The sequence below is a fragment of the Solanum lycopersicum genome, chromosome 3, assembly GCF_036512215.1.
Source record: "Solanum lycopersicum chromosome 3, SLM_r2.1".
In the NCBI taxonomy this organism is placed as follows: Eukaryota; Viridiplantae; Streptophyta; class Magnoliopsida; order Solanales; family Solanaceae; genus Solanum; species Solanum lycopersicum.
In genome coordinates, this window is record NC_090802.1 from 36,357,411 (window position 1) to 36,374,417 (window position 17,007).

General features: G+C 31.4%; 1 long non-coding RNA gene across 1 annotated transcript; it reads right to left on the minus strand.

Moving 5' to 3' along the window:
- Positions 1–4,061: 4,061 nt before the first annotated feature.
- On the minus strand, positions 4,062–16,960 carry LOC101247109 (uncharacterized). The gene is made up of 3 exons (XR_182553.5): positions 16,007–16,960; positions 10,962–11,025; positions 4,062–4,307 (listed from the first exon to the last, which is right to left on the minus strand). It is a non-coding gene; the product is annotated as an uncharacterized lncRNA (long non-coding RNA).
- Between the last annotated feature and the right edge of the window lie 47 nt (positions 16,961–17,007).

Below are 17,007 nucleotides of genomic sequence, written 5' to 3' on the forward strand. Positions count from 1 at the left end.
TGAAAACTAAAAATGTGACATACAAAGAAACGAATCATATTATGTGAGTAAAACGTCAAAAATACACCTGAATTGTCTTTTTCATTGAGTTTGATATCTAAATTATTTAGAGTGAGTTTTATTTTTAAACTATCACTCATTGAATTGATAACATTTCTCTTTTATTTCACTCTCTTGATGGTATGTATAGACATTCTCTTTTATTTTAAAAACTAGTTAACACGTTCGCGCTTTTCCCGATCGTAATAACTATTTTAAAAATAAGTTCTTTTATAAATTAGCACGTTAAAAAAGAAGAATACTATCAAATACTTAGTAAAATCTATAAAATGTTTATAATAATTATTTCAATTTATAAGATATTATTTTTGTATTATTTTGTTAGGGTTAAAGAACATGTTTTATATATTGAAAAAAATGCTAACTTAATTTTCTGCTTAATTTTCTATTTGTCGTGGATCATCAAATGAGACGTAAATAATCTGTCATCCTCGTTTTTTTAAGTATGGATGCTTATTTTTATATAAGGAACAATTGAACTTAGACTTTTTTAAATATAGTTACTCAATATGATTTATTTAACAAAAAAACATACTTGTTAGGTACATAATCTTTTATAAAACTTTTTATTTTTTAAAAAAATTGTGCAAGTTAAAAAATGAAAATTAACAAAAAAGCATGTCAATAGTAATACAAAGGAAAGAACGACTAACTATTTTAATCAAATAATATATAAATATAAAAAATCGTAATAATAAAATATAAAAGCAATCAATATAAATATTTCAACAAACAACTTGATACAAAATTATAGTCATTTTTTTTTTTTTATCAAAGAATAATAATACAAATAATAAATAGTGAATATTTTAACTCTTGAGGAGTTACAAAACTCACTAAATGTATAATTATTTAGAGAAATCATAATTTAAATAATGACAAAAAAGCAAAGAATGGGAGAATACGAATAAGTAGGACTTTTTGTATATAAGAGTTTCTGCTGTTGTTTGTTATTATATCATATTGAAATTACTTATAATTTTTTTTCATCTTCACACAAATTAAAAAAAAATATCTTTGTTTACTCAATATATTCCACTAAAATAATACTTCAATTCATTTTAGTGTGTATTTTGTGTGTTTTGTTGTGGTCATTTTATTTAATTACTAAAAAGATAGAAAATAAAAAATATATATTTCATTAATTTAGCACAAAACTTTAAAAATCTCGAGTTTTAATAAATAGTACATACTCCCTCTATGTCAAAATAAGTGAAATGAGTCTTTTTTCATAGTTCAAAATAAGAGAATTGTTCCAAGTTTAAGAGAGATGTTGAAAAATTCTTTCATTTTTGTCCTCATTTACAATGTTAAATAGTTATAAAATAAATAAAATTTTAAATACAGAATATGTATATAACATCATAAGGAAAATAAATCATTTATTTTTAAAGTTATTTAGAATACTCATTTATGAAATAGTCAAATGACTTAATTTTGAGTAAATTTAATGTATGATGTAAATGAATGAAAAATGAAAAGTCTTAAAAAGAGAGATAAATAATTAAGTTAAAAAGAATTGAGGAGACATGTTTATTTAGCACAAAATATAAATAGATAAAAAGAATTGTAGGTCGTGAGATGGATCAATCCGCTAATAAAAAGAACAACGCAACATAGTAGATTTCCTTATTAATTTTAAACAAAAGAAGAGTATGTCTTGTTACCAAAAGTTTACAACAAAAAATAAAGAAAAATATTTGCATTCATGAAAATGTTCTACGTGCAAATCTTGAATAGTTGATGTGTAAATGATAGACTAAAATCTAAATCCATTATATTTTGGGAAAACTAAAAGTAGAGGTAATGAATAGAATCGTAGAAAGGAGTTGAGGAGATATGCCATTTTAGTAGAAAAAGTGAATAAACAAATATTTTTGTAATTTATGAGATATAATAATTTGTAATAAACATTATAATTTTTTTAGTTAACAAACAAATTAATTAATGAAGAGAGTAAACTCATCTTTTCACTTTCATAATCAACTTAAGCAAATATCAATTTTCTTTGTAACTTAAGATAATATGTTTATTGTAATTGAATACTGACATAACAAACTTGGTTCATTCTGAGAAATTTCATCAAATTAGAAGAGTTAAATATTTTGTGAAATTTGAGTCCGACAATCATATATAGACTAATTTTACACAAGTGTTAACAAATACGAAATAAAAACTTAATGGAGGGGAACTCATCTCCTTTTTAGTCAATTCAAAATTCACAAAAAAAACTAATGTGTTATACCATCTAAATTAGAATGAAAAGAAGCGGATAAAGCAAAACAAAAGATGATGGAATATTCTTGATCGAGAAATTATGTCATATTAACATGTTATATACATAATATATCTCAATATAGAATATGGATTGTACATTCAAAGACAAAAGTTTATATAATGAAAATATCAAAAGTTTTCTTTAAGCAACAAAATAATCCGTGGAAGATCATGTTGTCCTTGATACAAAAAAGTGTGCTTTGTAATATAATCTTGTTTTTGAAGGGTACATATCTTGATGGATAAATAATTAATTGAAAAATTATATAAACAACAATAAGTGCATCTATGTATTTGTAAATGATTAAAATTTCTCCTTTTCAAATTTTACTCTAATCAACTCTTGATGAATCTCCCACCACCATTAAATTTTCTTCTTCATTTCGATAACTTGTAGCAAATTAATTTTGATCGTCTCTTTTGATGAATCTTACACCACCTATAAACTTTCTTCTTCATCTCGATAAACTTTTGCTTGGCTATTGTAACACAAGAAGAAATTCTAAATAATATATCTATAATCGTCATAAAGCTAAAAAAAAAAATTAACAATATGAAGTTGGAGAAAATAGAAATGGACATGCAACAACACCATAGATGATTGTTATTTATAAATGAGAATTAAGTAGAAGGAAGTTGAGAAGACATCTTATATAATTAGAGAATTTAAATAGATGGAGGTTTTTTTTGGTAACTTTTATGTGATATAATTATATGTAATAAGTAAGATTGTATTTGTTAATTTTTTAATAAATTAATTAATAAAAACATGAATGAAAAAAATCAAAAAAGGGAGAAAAAAGCTAAATAGTAATATACATTTTATATAATTTAAATAATAAAGATAAATACTTAAAATATTTTAAAAATATTTTTCTTTTGTAATTTTAATTAGAAGAAGTACAAAAAATTAATTTTTTTTTATTAATAATAGAAATTAGAGAGGTATAAATTATGAATAATTACTCTTTGTAAGTTGGCATGTGAAGAATCTTTGTTGTAAATGTTTTTCCATTAATATAATACTTATTGTAATAAATTAAATAATGATTTTTGCAATACAATAATTAATTTAAATAAGAAGAAAAGCCAAGAAAATGAGAAAAAAGATAAATATATGTGGAGATCATAGAGAGGTGCCACATCACCTTGTCTATGATTTTTATTTATATTATACTAGGTAATTTATCCGCGCTTCACGTGATCATAAATAATAATTTAATTGAACTTGCAAATTTTTTTTCTAATATCAATACATAAATAATAATGGAAAAATAGGTTCTTAAAAAATATTAGCAATATTTCAACATGAATTTAATTATTTGTCATTATTTTATAATTCAAGAACCTCTAGTGAACGAATTAATCACCAGATAATAAATCATTCGTTCTTTAATTAATATTAAAAGAAAAAGAAAGAAGAAAATAAGTGTACATATATCTACAAAGGCACTCCCTAATAAAAATAAACATTTAAGTTGCAAAGATTATACAATTATGATATATTTCTTAGGAGAATTTCGCGACCGAAATTTAAACCCCAGAAGAGACCGGTGTCGTTGACCTCTAAGAGGTCACAGACAAGCCTATTTACGTTATTCTTACTTCGTCTAGGTTAATTTTAGCGAAAGATTTGAAACTTATTGTTTCTTAACATACATACTAATCATTATATTAGATTCATTATCTTTCACCATCAACCTTCTAACATTAAGATCATCAAATGAAAAAAAATAGTTCAATATAAAACTAAATGTATACTTGCCAAAATGGCACCAATACAATGTCTGAACAAAAGCGGAAAGAAACGCTAGTGGAACATACTCCACTAGCTCAATCATATAACTAAGTTAGAATATAATGGGAAAGCATCCTCGAAAGCATGAGGGCCTACCAAGTCCGGATGGATGCCCCACGTCCGGATAGTTTCAGCGTCAACATGTATCTCTAGCGTCCACCTCTGCCTGCAACTAAAATTGTAGAGTTTTATAGGGTTAGTACACACTTGTACTAAGTATAGGTATATGCAAGCACACACCAAGGACATGCATGAGTAAGAATAGTTCTTTCCTAACAACATGGTTATGGAAAGTCAAGTCAGTGGACTTGCCAAATTGGTATTAGGAAAGTTAGTGAGCTTTCCAAATTTGGATTAGGAAAGTGAGTGAGCTTTCCAAATTTGGATTAGGAAAGTCATTCCATGAGAGTAACATGCATCATCATACTTATCATTTTGCACATAGCACACAACAACGTACACATAGCACATATCATAATTCATATAACACATAACGTTGTTCATATCATTTATTCGTATGCCATGAGACCTTGAAATCATAGAATTTACATTAAGATTTCCCAAAATGAGGGCTCAACATATAGGACCTCAACTAGGGAGTCTGCTTTAGGAAACATAGAGTCTACTTCTTTCATTTATACGTACTTCATTTCATTTCATTCATCGGCCATTGAAAACACCAGCTATATCTAGGATGTAGTTTAAGACTTTCATCGGGTTCATTGTTCAATGACCAAGAATGTCCTAATGTCATTACTTGAGTCTAACTCACCTCTTGATTATCCTATCCTAACATCTTTGGTATCATTCGTTTCATTACGTGCATCATTTGAGGCTGGCTCATTCATTCATTGGGAATTTTAACTTTAACCAACATAGAGCATATGAGAATCATGAAATCCAGTGTCATGAAACTCCACACCGAAAGAGGTGGAATCACCGGCCAAAGTGACCCAAAACATGCTAGCGTACATGTGAATTGAACCCCTCCAGATCCTTATATTGGCAATATAAGTTCAAAGACTAGGAGATATAAAGAGACCCATACCCGGCATGCCGGATAGTCTCATCTCATGAGAGTTACGTGAACCTTCGTCCTTCCCGAAAGAAGGCATCACCGCTCATAGCTAGTCTATCGGTGCTCAGTATAAAGTTCCATTACATTCAACTCATACGTCATGGAAGCTGGCTTCTAGTATGAGGACATCATAGCTCAATAGATGATTTCTCATCTCATCATTAGTATTAAGTGTGTTAATCTCAATACTTTCATTAGAGTGTTCATAGAGACTGGTCTCTTCATTGACTTTACACTCTTATAGGTGAGTACGTTTTGGTAACATTTACTTAGGCTCATTTGACATTGCTCTCATATTTTACATTATTCTCATATCCTTGTCACCACATTCATCATTAGCACATTTTCTCTTCATAATTACTTACCCTTTTTATGTGAATGTTCATTTCATCATATGTCAATGCAGTTGGCCATTTATGTGTTTCACACTCTTACTTAACCCTTTGAGGGTTTCATCATTTACATAATAATCATTTCATCGTATGCGAATGCACTTGGCCATTTAGTGTGTTTAGCACTCATACATAACCCTTCTAGGATTACATCATTACATTACATATATCTTAGGTTCACTTATTTTTAAACGTATGCTAGACTTATAGGTCTATGCATACAAGCCATGAGACTTCATTCATAGTTCGTTTAAGTGATTCATATCTTCCTAAGATTATGCAGTACAAGTCTTAAGATTCTTGTATGTATGCCAAGATCTCAATTTCGATCTTAGAGGCAGCATTATTCTTGATGATTTAATTCATGTTTGACTTATGCATCTATACGGAATTTGGGCAAGGTAACCCAATTTCGAATCCCTAAGACAACACTTACATTTTTTCATTTATTGTATTTTGGTCCACGTGACATTGGGACACTAGATCGAGCCCCAAAATCAATGTTTCCTCTTTTTTTTCTCCTTTGAATTACCTTTTACTTGGCCAAGGGGTTGTGGGATAAAACCCCACATCCCCTTTTATTTATCTTTTTATCAATTTCTCATTGTCTATTTCGAGTTGACTATGAGGTTGTGGGATCAAACCCCCACAACCTCTCTTTATTTTTATTCTTATTCTACTCCTTCCTTTCATTTCATATTTTTTTTAAGTTACATTTTCCATCCAATACCATGGTTCGAATCCCCTTCACCACATTTCATTTTACTTCTTTATTTTCATGGTTTTTAACATGGTGAGGTCACGGGTTGAATCCTCCATAACCTCACTTGTTTTAATTCACTTTTTTTTCAACATTCTGAACCCTCTTTGCTGATCGAAATTCATCACTAGAAGCTAGAAATTTTCTTTTAATTTTTCAGCATCCTTTCATCAAGTTATACCTTAGTTCTTAGGAGAATTTCGTAGTGCATTCAGAACGTTTTAGGTGCATTTTCATGGATTCGTTTAGACAAGACATTATCCCTCAAATCAGCCACATTTCAACTCATATGAACATCACATTTACATCAACATGTGTACATGAAGTATAAAAAATTATCATGCCATTTCAAGTCCTAAACCATGACAATAGCCACGACAGCACACACATACACACGTAGTTACATCTTCGGAAACATCAACATAAGTCACATAATTCCAAACATACATATAAACACATAATCATCACGAAAACACGTTGCATACCTAGTTTTCTACCAGCAAACATAACCAACCTATGGTTCGATGGAAGCTAGTGACAGGGACATGCAACGGGAAACAATCCTAGTTTTTGAAATAGATTCATCTGAATCTTAAGGGGTCTCTTGGGAAAGGGACCAAGAGAGAAGAAAACCTATACCTTTTTGACGTTCAAACCTCGACTTGCTGCCAAAAGAACCCCTCCAAACACACGTCCAAATCCAAGAGCTTCAACACCAACTTGACTGAAAAACCCTCTCTTTGCCTAACATGTTTGATTAGTTGTTTGTTTATAATTTTTGTTGTGAGTTCTTCAAGTGTGAAGAACTTTGGTTTACTTACTATTTTTTTATGTTATTTGGTAGAGAAAAACGTGAGTGAGAGTGATAGAGACATGAGAGAGAGAGAGAAAGATGAGCGTGGGAGAGAAGAGTTCTCTTAGGTTTTGGAGTCTAGTTTAGGACTTAGTCAAATAAGGTTTTATTTAATTACTAGTTCTGGAATTGTGCCTTTGCACGTTTGACCTTTGTTACTATTATAATTTATATAAGACCATCTCTTGTTGATATAAAATTGCTCAACATTGTCTGAAGTACTCCTATATGTGTTTTTGTGCATATAAAATAAACTCTTTCTAGTGTTTAATTTCTGCCTAAAACTTAAATATTAAAAAAAAAATTTAGGGGGATAATGAACAACTTGTAAAGATAGAAATATATTTTTACCAATTAGAATCATCACACAAAAATTCTAAGTCCCGAGGCTTAAGTTTCTTCGAATATAAATACTCTGACTATCATTAAAATAAAAAGATGAATGAAGGGCACAAACAAATAAGAAAAGTAGTGACTAATAAAAAAATATTACATGAGAACTATTAGATGATGTGTTTTTCCAACAATCATGAAAATAAAAAAATGAACGAAGGCACGAATCAAAAAGAAAAATAATGACCAATAAAAAAATATTATATAAGAACTGTTAGATTATGAAACAGAAGGTGCAGTGGATTAATATATTTATCCAGGGAGAAATTAAGTAGAAGAAAGGGTTTGAATGAATGTGTATAATGGTAGAACATAAAAGGTTTAACAATCAAATTCATTGAGAAAGGGAAAATGATAATTTGTAACATCTAATCATGTATTGGTCAAGTTTAATTGTTATTATTGATTTAATTTTAAAAAATAGTAAAATACTTTTTTAATTTAAAAAATGGGTGAAGGACATTTTCGTAATCTAACTTTGAACTTAAATCTTCCCACTTATAATAATATATGATTAAAAAAATGATTTCCTTTTATTTTAAATCAGCTAATAACTAATAAATATAAATTAGTTACATTAATTTACCAACTTAAATTAAAAACAATTTAATTCATTGCTTCCACCTAGGTTCTAACCCGGGTGGAGCAAGACTTCACTTCAAGAGCCCGATTTCGGCCCTCTCTCTTCAAAAATCCCGTCCACCTTATTAATTAAATAATTAATTATATATTTAGGGTAATTACGATACTACCCTTAGCCTGAAAAAAATAGCATTTTACCCCTAGACCCTCCAAACCTAAGATTTCCCCTTTTTAAGTCCGGTAAAGACTCCTTCAAATAAATCTTCGTATTCGAGAGCCCTACATTGTTTGACCCAACATTTACTAGCTCAACTAACTCCCCAAGTTAGTTGTCTTGGATGTAGCAAGGGTTCTGAGGTCTAGTTCTACGTGCATCAAAACGTGTGAACACGGTCTAATCGTTGGCATTCTAGACACATTAAGCATTACTTAGCATATCCATTTTTAGGGTTGTTACAGAGAAAATTCAAAAATATTAAAATATTTAAAAAATAAATTACGGTTGAACGTGAAAACAATTATAATTTTTGAACTTGCGTAATGAATTTCTTCAATTGATAAGTGAGAAATTTCATATATATGTAAAAATAGATAATATGTAAGGTTATATATATTGTACTTTTAAATTATATATTTTAATATAGAATATCAACCCATCAATTCTTGGAACTGAGTACAATAATTATTTTTTGCACAATGAATATACGTAATCTAACCGGAGACAATAACTTTGCAGAAACATAAACAATAGAGTTAAAAATATGTACTAAAAACAATAATTATTATCATAAGCATAAAATTTTGAGTGAAATAAAACACACCAAAATAGATAAAGATATAATGAAATAAAAGAAAAAAATTGAGTCCACTTAATGCACAATGTCTCCTTTAAGAAAACTATTCTCCCTCCAATACAAGAGGTTTAAAGAATTACATCCTCTCAGGATGAATGATTTTATTCACCAACTTATTGATGAAAAAATAATGGTGTTAGTAAGTTACTCAACAGGAGCAAAGTACACAAATATTTAATTTTACTCATGTAGAAGAAGAAGATCAGAATTTTTGTGGTTTAAAATGAGAGAAAATCTCACTATTTATAGGCAATAAAGGGTAGTGCGAACAAATCTTTATTGTGTCTTATATAAAAGGTTACAAATATTTGAAAAGGTTACAAACCTTTCGAAAGTTTACAACCTTTCATAAAAGTCGCAAATTTTGATTAAGTCGCAACTCTTCATTAAATTCACAACTTTTCATAAAAGTTACAAATTTTGTTCAAGTCATAACTTTTCATAAAAGTCACAAATTTTAACAAAAGTTGCAACTTTTCATAAAAGTCACATCTTTTCATTAAAGAGGAAGGCTAGTTTTAGAATGAAAAAAATTTAAAGAAATTTGTTCTCTTAGTGGCGCCACATAGGCGGGCCTATGGTTCTCTTTTATATAAATATATGATTAAGATTGTCACATGACACTCCATATGAACAAAATATTTTACTTCAAAAATATCAAATAAATTATTAGTATTAATTAAAAATTTTAAATTAATGTATCGCTATAAAATAATAATAATAATAATAATAATAATAATAATAATAATAATAATAATAATAATAATAATGTGCAGTGCAAAGATTTAATGCTCGAAAGGTGAACCAAACTGATATTAGGTAATTCGCTGAATGTGAAAGGTCGAATCAATTGAGTTCGCCAATTCGGTTCAAACACCTAAAGCCTAGAGCATCACAAGAAGAGCTAAGGAGCATAGGATGATTTACCGAGCCAATTTGGCGAGCCAGACTAGTGTCGTCGAAGCAGTCGAAAGTGGTTTGTTTAGCTAAATTTTGAAAAAGTATAAATAGCACAGCTGATATAATTATAAAGAGTTCCATTTTGAGAGAGTTGAAAAAAGTCTTTTGGGATATTCTAAGAACACTTATTTATCTTTTGGGGTTTTACAGTTTGGAATTTGAATTTGACCCATTAAAGTTTAATCCAAGGAAGTTTGTTCTTAGTTTCTTGATTTCATGTTACCCATGGATGAAAGAATTCACACATGGGCTAGAATGAATATATCATCCCCGAAACCTGATGTGTTGATGACTGGTTAGGTTTCATGTTATTCCTTCGTGCACTATAACAATGTTATTTTTTATGCATATTGGTTGCATTCCAAAAAAGGAAAACGAAATAAAATACAAATATGGTCCTTAGAGGAGAACATGTACTGAGTAGATTCACCGATCAACTCAATATTGAAACTAATATGCATAAAAAATAGCATGAAATCAACTATAGCACTTACCAGGTGGAACGCAACAAGCAATATGAACAAATGACAATAACAATGAAACAAGTTGCTAATCAATCCACAATATCAGGAACACACATGAGGACTCATGCCTCCAGACCACATTCTTTTGGGAATATTTTAATTGATATGTTTTCTTTTCACGTCACCATGCTAAAATGTAAGACTCGATCCAATAACATCATGTCGGCTCGTGGCATCCGATTCAAATATATCGTGACGGCTTGTCGCACTCAAACCAAATATATCGTGCTGACTCATGCCACCCAATCCAAATATATCGAGTCGGCTCGTGGAACTCGATCCAACAATATGTTAATTCATCATTATTTAATGTCATTTTTTATTTTATTAACATTATTTCATCAAGCCTTCTTTATTCAAGACATCACTTTGATAAAGAGATAAGGGCATAACCGAGAAAATCTAACACAAGTTCGAATGAATAGCTTACCCTTGAATCTGATGTGTTGAGACTGATTAGAGCTGAGGGCAAGTCAAAGTCGTTGGTATACTCACTGCACTCCATAAAAGGATTAAAAAGAAAAACACAAGTAGGACTTAGAATGGGGAAAAATGAAGGTATCATCAGCCAACCAAAATAGAAACTAATATACAATGAATAATAGTTTAAAATCAACTATGACATTTAGCAGGTGACAAGCAATACACAATATGAACCAGTGAAAATACCACTAAAGTAAGAATGCAACAATCACAATGTCAGGAACAAATATGGGGACTCATGCCTCCCCACCATGTTCATTTGAGAAATGAGTTCTTTGAGATTGAGTACATTAAGTTAATTCAATATATTTTTCCTTTAATGTTACCGTGTTGGAACGTGACACTCCGATCTAATTATATTGTGCCGGAACATGACACTCTGATCCAAGAATACCATGTTGAAACGTGACACTCCGATTCAATAATGCCGCATCAGAATGTGACACTTCGATCCAAGAGTACCGTGTCGGAATGTGATAATACCATGTTGGAACGTGGCACCCAATCCAAGAATATTGTGTTAGAACGTGACACACCGATCCAATAATAAAATTAATTTATCATTTATTATTACCACTTTCAAATTCATTGACAATATTTTATCAAGCCTTCTTTATTCAAGGTATCACTTCGATAGAGGGTTCAAGATTATAAATTCCACGGTCCCAGAATTTCAGACCAATCACAAACCATATAACCAAGCCACACAACCAAGTATATATAGGACTTTACGATATTATTTAATTCATATGAATCACTATTAAGAGTCTATTTATCAAATAGAATAAATCATAACCTACCTCCACTGAAGAAGCGAAGTCAAGCAAGCTACTTTTCCAATACTTTTCTTTTCCTCAATGCTTCTAAAACTTTCCAATCTATCAAATATATATGCATAATTGTAAGTTAATGAATCTATAAACACTCATGCTACTATATGTCTAACCTAGATCCAAAACTCACCCAATTTCATAATCAATTTCCTAAAATTCAAGTCTAATAATAAATCTTATTCCTCCATTTAATATAACTTTAATGTAATTCATATAATATAATATACCTAATATTTAATTTTCTATCTCAATGTATTCACAACTTAGTTTACAATGTGATAATAACATTATAGTATTCAAAGTTAAAGTCACTGATTACAACATCAGCGAAAAGAACCACGAACTAACCCTTTAACCACCTTATTGTTAATTAACTTTTCTAGCACTTCAAATCACGCCCCATAATTCCTATATATGTTAATCCGAAAAACTCTATTAAATTGCACCTTTATTTTGTTTTTTAGTAATCATTAAAGAATTCTTTCTTAGTCTATTACATTTAATGTTTATCCCCCCCGTTTTCCAACATTAACAATATGTACATCCATCTTCAATATCATATTTAACAAAATAACATTAATATAAACTCTCGCATAAAAATCAATCTGCATGAAGTTTATCTGATGCAAAACCGTTTCAAATAGGTCTCATTCCACGTCATCTTTTGATGTTCTCGTCTTCTGCTTTTTATTTCTTTTTTTGTTTTAAACATTATTGTTTTTACCTTAATTATACAAATTATCAATTATAAAAAGTGGTAAAAGTGACACACTATTACATTTAATATTATTAGCTTGAACTACCAATTGATTATTACAAATGATCAATTAGGTTGAATATCTTTGAGTTGATGTCTCTCTCAACCACGTCTATGTAGATTTGTACATAATTGTGAAGCGCACCATACTTAGGGATAGGAATCTATATGATGATTAGGAAATTCTCACTTTCTTGGAAGTCCAATATCGTGCCTCTAGAGTGTTAGCACTTTGTTGTTTTGCATCTAATCCTCTTATTGTGATTATAGGCAATCAATACTAGAAGGAATGGGGCACGAAGACTTGAGGAAGAGATTGCCAATGCGGGAGTTCCTCCCAGTGGTGATCAAGTTCCTCCTCTTGAAGAAGATGTTAATGATGACCAAGCTCTGGTATATCCTCCTTTGACGGATGGTGCCATAAAGGCTGCTCTTTTCCAAATGGCCCAAGCCATTACTACCCAAGCTCAAGGCCCCACTACTCAAACTCAAGCCATGACGACTCAAGCTAATCGGGAGGTTGTACCTCGAGCAAACCAACAAGTTGCTACCATGGCCTCTCGTCTAAGGGATTTTACAAGGATGAATCCCCCTACTTTCTATGGGTCCAAGGTTAAAGAAGACCAGCATGAGTTCATTGAAGAAATCTACAAGATCCTCTATGCTATGGGGTTGACTACTAGTAAGAAGGCTGAGTTAGCTACTTACCAACTCAAAGGTGTGGCCCAAACTTTGTATGTCTAATGGAGGGACAATATGTCGTTAAGGGGTGGACTGGTGACTTGGGAAGGGTGTTCAACAAGGCTTTTCTTGATACATTCTTCCCTAGGGAGAAGCGGGAAGCTAAAGTGGTGGAGTTCATCAACCTTCATCAAAGAGGTATGAGTGTGCTTGAATACTCCTTAAAATTCACTTAATTGTCAAAATATGCTCCTTATTTGGTTTCCAACCTTAGAGATGAAATGAATCGCTTTGTGATAGGAGTGTCCGATGACTTGCAAGAGGAATGTCATTCGGCTATGCTACATGACCGTATGAAAATTTCTCGTCTCATGGTTAATTCTCAACAAGTGGAAGAGGTAAGAGATAAGAGGAAGAGTAGCGATGCCAAGAGGGCAAGATCATTTGATGGTGGTTCTTCAAAGGGTAGGCTTGAGATTCAAGACAAGCCTAGATTTAAGAAGTGGTGTCTAATAAAGTTCCTTCCAAGTTCTTTAAATCTTATGATGATAGGGTGTCTAACCTTAGGCCTAAGAAGGGAAGGGATACTAGTTCACCGAACAAGAATCCTACTTGTGCCAAGTGTGGAAAGGGTTATCTTAGTGAATGTTGGAATGTGAAATTGCTTTTATGGTGTCTACCCCGATGGTTGAGTCGGTTGTTGCAAAGAGGGTGTTCTATTAGGAAAAGGAAAAACATTATTTTTTTGGCGAGTTTTCTACTTTTTGAGTCGCCACTTAATTTTTAAGAAAAATCAAGAAACTATGTTTTCAAAAGACTTAATAGATAAAGTCGATTGAAAACATTTTATGGGTGCAAGGATTCACATTAATATTTTAGGAAGGTGCTAGACACCTAAAATATCCGCCTAATTGCGGTTTTCCGACAACTAACTTAGTTTGGCTAAAAGTCATTTTAACTTGATTCGAAAAGTGATTAGAATAATAGAGAGTCTAAAATATTAACTTATTTATCTAAGAAATTTATTTTGCAAAAATTATTGATTTTAGGCCGATAAAACATTTAAGCCATTTTGCGGGGATTCGGAGTTTTCGAACCTTAAACTAATACCAAAATAAAACAAATAAATAAAAACATGAAGAGAGAGGGGGAAAGAGATTTGGGTCCGAATCCGGGTTCTGTTCGCCTTGACCGGTATCTGGACCCACCTGCTTGTGGGCCTTTGACCCATTTATCTTTGTACCTGTCCTAAACTAAACATAATAAATAATAAATGGTGAAAAATAAAGACAACAAGGGCTTAGGAACATTGCAAAGAAATATAAAAATATATACTGAAAAAAAAGATGGGTTCTTCTAATCCCAACTTCTTCAACTCTTCAACTCGCTTCAGATTCTTTAATTTTGAAACATGTTCTCCTTATACGGATTGATTTACTCGAACAAAAGGAAGTTGAGCCTCTACGGATCATCAATAATGGAAGTGAAAACGTGAGTTCATAATGAACTCGATCGAGTTTTACATGCGAACATGATGAAAAGGATTAATATCCATTTATAATATAGGAATTAAATATGGAAATTTAAGTAACACTCGGCAAAATTCAACAACACCGACGCATTATCACACGTATTCATAAAATGAAATCCCAATGTTGAGTTCAAAACATATTAACTAAAACCTTCCTATCTACCAAGAGATTACAGAAAAATTATTAGTTGGTGAACTTTTTAACAATTAATAGGGTAGGTAAAACTTAATAAAATAAAGAATCCCCCATAAGTAAGCAAATAATCTAAATTTGAAGATAGTGTTCTCAAAATAATTATGTATATTATTAATTCTTACTAGGAGATACACTAAGCCAAAGGGTGGAACAAGAAAGACAGATTTCATATAGCAAACGTTAAAATAAAACATAAGTAATAGTCATAATAATTTATTAGAGTAGATGAGAGGAAAGAAGCTTTCAAAACAAACTTCTGAAGACTCATAGTGTACATATATCAATATGCCTAAAATAATTAATAAGGTCTACTGCCAACCTATATACCAATCTCATGCTAAATTAAAATAAAAATATGCATAATTCAACGACAAATTCATAACTTTGCATTAGAGGACAATCCCATGTAGCACTAATGAATTCATATCAAGATTTACTCTAAGAAAGGAAAATAGTAACCAAGCGTAGGTCTCAGGTATGACATGCCTACACGATACTAAGAACATCTCGTTGGTTTAAAGACCCAAGTGAAAAAAAAAGGTAAAATCTTGATCTAAATCCTCATAACATATCACAAAACACCAACAAAATTTCAACAAAAGAGAAGACAGTATCGAATTTTCAATAAACTAAAAACGAAGCTAAATAGTGATATGGAATAGAAATATCACATCTTTTCAAATGAACCAAAACTAAATTGATTAAATGATCTTGTGTAAACCTAATCACAAATAATTCACAAATAAAATCGGCACCACAAATGACCCCAAACCTTTCTACTTTCGATCGAAAACCAAAATGTGAAGAAAACATGCTTATAGATAATGTCGGACTACTCCAAACAGAACTTACTATTCAGAATATTACTATTCAGAAGAGGAAAACATAAGCTTGGACATATGAGGTAAGATCAGCTCAACGAAAACAACAATTATTTCATGGCTCAATCACTCGTTAGAATAAAAAATAGAAAAAGAAGGCCACAATTGTTTACCTTGTTGATGGCAACGAACTGTGGACGGAACGAGTAGGGGAAACAACCTTTTCCACGAGAAAATCGGAACGGAAGCAACAAGTGAGAAAATCTCTGCGTGATAATGAACTCAAAATGCTGGAAATTGTTGTCTCGTACACTTAGTGTACGTTAAATATTTTCTATAGCTTTTATTTCTTTCCGCTTTAGCCAAGGAATTTCATTCTGAAAGAAAATTTCTTCCTAACTTTCGTTGAACTTTATTTACACAGAAGAATATCACAAGCATTTAGCAAGTTTCTCCCAAAATTCCTGTCTCTGTGCACTCTTTTTTTCGCTACAAAAATCCCCCCAAGACCAGTGAGAAAGAGAATACTTATCGAAAAATATTAGGGTTTTCGGATTCTGAGAGGGGAAAGGCGAGGGCAAAATCGAGTTTTACCGTAGGTTTGAAATTTAACTTCAACTTCATCCCAAAATCCAAATATTTCCCAAATAATTCTCTATATAAATGCATAGAAATTGGGATCGACTCAGTCGTCCTTGGAGCCCCGCAGGCGCCATCTCCAAGCTCACAAGGACGATTCTGCGTCTATTGTTGTTGTCGTTCGTACGAGTACACAGTCTAGAGGTTGGAAACAACAGAACAAAGGGGGAAGGGAACGTATCACACGCGAAAGGGGAAACACGCAAAAATGAGTAGTACCCAAAGCGAGAGAAACAATTGGATTGCTTCTAGGATTGTCGTTTTGTTACTTAGGTGCTGGGATGGATGTTGCACGCTTCTGAGTATTGTTGTCGTTGAGGAGCATGAAAAGGGGAACGGGTCGGGTTTAAGCAGACTGGGTCAAAAAGAAATGGACTGGGCGGATAAAATAAAAATTTTGGTTCAGGGAATTGCCCCAGATCAAACGTTGAGGGAAGTGGGCTGCTGAGGAAATTATGCAGGGCAACAATCGGTCTTCTAAATTACTAAAAAGAACTATTAAACTACCCACATCAAATTCAAACTTTGATCTAGT